Below are 6,000 nucleotides of genomic sequence, written 5' to 3'. Positions count from 1 at the left end.
AGACTGAAGAGCAGCTCCTTCAATAGCACCTTGGTCTAATTCAACTCAAAAGCTACCCAAAATTTGAGTCAAAAACAGCCAAACTCCTGGAATTCACCAAATCGGCTGAAATGTCAAAGTCCGAGAACTCTAGTTTTTGGCAAACTTTGGCTCGAGTTATCTTCAAATCATTTCAAAATCTGAACAAACACCTTTCGTAAAGTTTGAACTCTGAGCATAGGACTACAAGTTTGCTTAAGGGTTATTCGAATGTTTAGTTTGAAAATTTTGAGTGGAGGGCCCCCAAAGCCGGTCTGGTTTCCTGCCCGGCGCTGCCTCGACACCAGCGTGCCCAGGGCATGTTTGCCCGCGTGCCGCCCGCCGCGTGGTCTCCGTCCACCGGCAGCTCGCCGACGCCCTATCCCCGGTGGGGAAGCGATAAGACGGGAGCCCCGACGCCCAACCAGCGCCGCGACAAGACCAGACGAAGCTCCCCGCTGCCCTATCGCCGGCCGAGCACATCCCTCGCCCCTGCCGCGCATCCACGCCCATCAACCGGAGTTTTGCCCGCTCGCCGAAAAAGCCGCCACGCCGCCGTCGTCCCACGCCTTCGCCCGCTCACCCAACCAGAGCCTTGGCGCTTCGCCTCGCCCGCCCGACAGACCGGATGCACACACCACGCATCGCCCGTGGCCAACCACGGCGAGATTGCGCCCGAACCTCCGCTTCCCAGGGCCAATAGCGCCTCCAGCCAATGGCTTCCTTGCCCGCGTACCAGCTATCCCCGGCCTTATCCTCCCGCGCCCGAAGCCCCGCCTCGACCCTCTACTCCACCTCTGCCCCATAAAAGGGCCAAGCCCGCCATCACCGCCACCCTTCGCCACCTCCCGCACACCGCACCCCTATTTTCCTCTGCGCCGCCGCTAGGCTCCCATGGAGCTCCCACCTCCGTGCCGCCCCACACTCCGACGACCTCTCCGCCCACTTCGCCACTCCTCCGCGCACGTCCCCGAGCCGCTCGTTGCCCTCCCGACGCCGCCGGTGTGCCGGAACGCCGCCCGCACCGCCACTCGCCAAGCACAGTCGCCGCCACCGTGTTCCGACCCTCGCTGGCCATCTCCGTCACCCCAACTCCGCCAAGTCGAGCTCAAGTGAGCCCCTGCGCCTCTCCGGCAACTTGTTGCCCGATCCCCGCCGGCGAACCGCCGGGGATTTCACCACCGCCGCCGTGCGCACCCCCGGGGACAACATTGCATCTTCCCCAATCTTTCCAGGGGCCTAGGCGCAAAACTCAGGGACCCCTACGCGAATAAACTGTAGACGTAGGGGGTAGAGTGCAAGTTTGCCACAGTTTTTAGTTTAAAATCGGCAGAAAAAGGTTTAAACTTTGTAAATGCCCAGTAAATCGTAGAAAAATCAAAAAAATACCAAATCATTTTTGTTGGAATCCTTGTTCTGTCTAGTTTCTTACAAAAATAAGTTTGCTCATGTTACTGTTGAAATTTATATCCTATAGTTTTATTTCTTGCTTAGGCCTTTTAAATCATAGTAAATAGGAGAAAAATGAGAAAAAGGTAAATCCAACTCTGTGGTGTATTTTTCAGTGAATAGAAGCTCAAAAAAATATTTAGGGTCGTGGAGTAGAACTTAGAGTTCCTGTTTTAGCCTTATATTTGAAATCTAGGGTTAAATCTTACTTTTTGCATAAGTTTTAAACCAAAGCTGAGGAAAATATGAAACTACTTGGAGTAGCTCAGTTTTGAGAGGTAGTTTACAAGAAAAATATCAGTTGTGGTCAGAATCAGCAAGAAACCCACCTTCCTTGTTAAGCATGTTAAATAGGAGATAAATAAAAGAAATAGTTGTCCTTCTCCAAAAATCATCAACAATTCACCAAAGCCTCTGCAACACACCTTCAACATATTGGTAAAATTTCACCCTCAGATTCACTATAGGTTTGGAGATAGAAATAGTTAAGTGCATGTTGGCTTTAATGTTAATATGCGTTTAATTCTTTTTGTGGTAATCCAACGGCTCCCAAAATTTTACAGTAACTTAATAATGACTTAACTAAGGTGCTGTAATTTTCTCAATGCCTTTGGTTTCTGCTTGAGTGTGGAACCATTTTTGGCTAAGAAATCGACTTAAAAGAATAAAAAGAAATAAAAATCCTAATAAGCTAAATAAGTAATTTTGGAAGAGATAAAAAACCTTCACAAGGGAATAAGTCTCCAAATGCACTTAAACAACCTCCCACCTTCTTTGTGCAACTCTAAGTTGCGAGAATCTATATATGAACACAATTCCTATCAAAGTCAACCTCAAGTTTAAACCGACCACCTTGCTTTATGAAGTTAAAGAAAGTTAAAACCTTATTTAGGTGAATGTGGCCTATATGCAACTTTGTTTCTACCAATAAGCTATGCCTTGCATCGTTGGTGTACGCACATAGATGAAACTAAACTCTTGCATGTGCATGTCGTGTAGAAGCTAATCTCGCTGATGGAACCTACGAACTCCACCCTACGCCGGAGGAAGAACCTGCTGCGGAACTTCATCACTTGGAAGTCGAGCCCGAGCTAGATCAAGACCCCGAGGAACCGCTAACTTTTTCTAAAGGCAAGCCCCGGTGCATGAATTCCCTGTTTGAAAATTTATGCAAGCTATTGATGCTTATGATTGTGCATTTACGTTGTAGGAGTTGATTGAAACCGTAGATTCATGAACTTAGTACCTTGTATTGATCACTAGTTACTAAGGTCGAGTAGTTGTTATGCTAAATAGGACTCGGTAAAAGTCGAGTGATTGCCTGTTACTCGCGAGTTATAGGAGTTGTTTGTTTACTTATGCTACAACTATAAGGATGACGGACGGGACCGGGAATGGTTCCGATGTGGTGGTTTGCCCCATCTGTCTAGCAATGAACTTGCTAAGGTCGAAACATGTCGGCGTTCATGATCAAGTGTTTGAAAGTAGTAATCTCATACCTAGTATGGGATAGGGAAGCCTAGTACCTGATTGAACTAGGGCGTGGCATACCCTCTAGCTGTCCTTGGAACGTCGTTCCCATGGTGCATCATGTGGGTGCAAGTGCGGTCATAGTACGGCAGAGGCCGGGAATATGGAGCATTGGATGCCAAAGGAAGTTGGCTCTGACATGTGCCTAAGGGATCAATGGGAACGACTGACAAATGAAGCGACCCTTAGTGGTGCGCGGATGTCGTGATATTGGGTTCACCATGCATGGTTAATAAATTTGAATCGGTTCGTCTGCCTCTCACAGTTTGGGACTACTTGATCGCTATTCTGCATTGAGTAAAGATGGAACATGAGGATATTAATCTTGATGCTTGTTCTTTAATTGTTTGGAAAACTATGCTTGCTTAGTATGAGCTGCTAATCTAGACTGGTTAATAAACATAGAACTTGAGCTAAAATATTGAAAGTAAGGACCGACCATAGACGCTTTTGGCAAAACAAACCCAAAGCCAAAAAGCCTGCATGTCTAGGAGTTGGTGACAGTAGTTAACCCCGGTCGAGTCAGCCTTGCTGAGTATTAGTTGCTCAGCCTTGTTGTGGCTTAACTTTTCAGGTAATGTTGATAGTATGTTTGCTGGCACCACTTGGCCTACCCAGCTCCCTCCGGGCTGAACAGTCGAGTAGGATTCCTCCTCGGATGGTGAAGGTAGGGATCACTGATGTCATGATCGGCTTCGTCATGATATCGTGTATCGACGTTTAGCTTCCGCTTGTTTTACTTCGTCTTTGTTGGAACCTTGCAAACTAATTTGAATTTCGGAAACTTTGATGTAATAAATTGTTGAACTATATTATTGTGACAGGAATGTTGTAATCTCTGTGGTACTAACCTTCGTGTGAGCAATGCTTCTCGATCCTGAGTAAGTGGTTTATCGGATGAAATCCGACAGACCACCAAGTTGACTTGCTTAAAGTGCATGATCCCGTGTCAGGTGACTTAAGTGCATTTTAATCAGATTAATTTGGTTCCGCCACAGGGGCGGGGCGAAGGACGGTGGCGGCGGGCAAGGGGTAGTAGTGCCGGCGGGGCGAGCAGCGGGGCGAGCTGATCCCCGGGTTGCTGGAGGAGGTGGCGAGGGAGTGCCTCGTCCAGGTGGGCTTCGACCTGCTGCCATGGTCCGCTGCATCTTGCACCAGTGGAAGTTGGAGGTTGCTGCGAGTGAAGCTTCCCGATTTCCGACGATGTCGGGGCGCGGCAAGGGTGGCAAAGGTCTCGGCAAGGGCAGCCACCGCAAGGTGCTCCACGACAACATCCAGGGCATCACCAAGCCAGCAATCCGAAGGCTGGCCAGGAGGGGCGGCGTCAAGCGCATCTCTGACCTCATCTACGAGGAGACCCACGGAGTGCTCAAGATCGATGCAGTGTTGCTCATGGCTCTATGTTGTGTACAATTGCCTTGTTTCTTTGGAGAACCCATTAGAACTAATCAACTTGTTCAGAACGGCAAGAATTATATGTATCTGTGGTGATTTTGAATCTATTGGTCTCCTTGGTTCAATCTGCAAAGTTGTGTTCCCGTGCTAATTAATGCTTGTTTCAGGCTCCAGTTTGCGCCATTTGCTTGGTTTCTTCGCGCACCATTTGCTTGGTTTCTTCGCCCGTTTCAGAGTCTGGCAGCCAATTGATGGGTGCTTTTGTGTAATGCTATTCTAGACTCAATTGTAAGCGTAAATTCAGAAAGCTGCAAACCGAAGAAATGAGTATACTGACGTTCACAAAACGAGAATGGAACAAAGGTTAAGGGTATGGGTGCTTGTTTCAGATTTCTGCCAGTTTTGAGGATGGGATCTTCAGTTTGGACCATTTGTCTGGAACTTTTGCATTAGCAGTTTCAAACATTTAAATTGGACCTCAATGACCCAACGGCCAGATGCCTCAATGGACGTGAATCCTTACTTTGATCCAGCGTGACTTGGAGGGTGCACAACGTAGGGGCTGCCGGCGTGACTTGTCCTCCGTGCGCAAGGCTGCCGGTGTGACTAGAGGGCGTAGGACTGCTCCTCCGTGCGCAGGGGCTGCTGGCGTGAGTCCTCCATGCGCAGGGGCTGCAGGCATGAGAGGGGTACCGGACGGAGGATTTTGACGGGTACCGTGCGCGCAGGGGCTGGCGACGCGCTGGGGCTCCTGGTCACGGTAGTGGGAAAAAAAGCAACAAATCCTAATAGGCTCAATACGATGACGTGGCATGTTTTGAAATATTGAGAGTAGTTTTTAGCGATATGCTGTGGACTAATATATTTTTAGGAGAAAAATTTTTTAGCATAGCCTCCAATACCTCATTTTGGGAAAGAATTTTTTTGGAAACTCTTAGAGTTGCTCTCACGCACCAATATAATCCACACATAAGATCGGCAGTTTCTGAAACTAACCACTACGATCACTGCCAATGCACTATGTTGGTTTTCCTCCGAATTGCTTCGGACCTCTCTAATGCGCTAACCGAACACAGGGAAACTTCTTGTGAACTGTGATAACCAGCAGGGCTGGAAAATACTTAGATGAACAAAGTGATTATCTTGAGACCTGGAGCACTCAAGCATGATGCTCTTGCATTACAAATTTGCCAGTTCCTCTCAACATCAATGTACCACAAGAATTGCCACCGTCCCCTGTTCATCTTTATTTTTGCCTGCCATTGTGCGTGTACTTGTGCGCAACATTGCCGACCTATTCTTCCTTGCAATCGAGCAGTCCAAGCTTCATCAATTTTGTCCGATAGAAATTCTCCACGTTGGGAAACATTCAAACTGTGTCGTGAAATCAAGAGTTAGTAGTTGGATGATCAATTTACACTCAAGATCCGTGAACAAGTTCAACAACGAACAAATCCATCCGTAAGATTCATAGCCCTGTGGCAACAAATATCACACGTCAATGGATCCGAAACAAAACAGTTGATTATGAAGAGGAATTATGCCCCGTTCAGAGATAGAGAGAAGCGAGGCCAAGACCTTAGACACGACTACTAGGACGGATTACAT

This window comes from Setaria italica, chromosome IX (genome assembly GCF_000263155.2).
Source record: "Setaria italica strain Yugu1 chromosome IX, Setaria_italica_v2.0, whole genome shotgun sequence".
NCBI lineage: Eukaryota > Viridiplantae > Streptophyta > Magnoliopsida > Poales > Poaceae > Setaria > Setaria italica.
Note: the sequence above shows the minus strand (reverse complement) of the source record.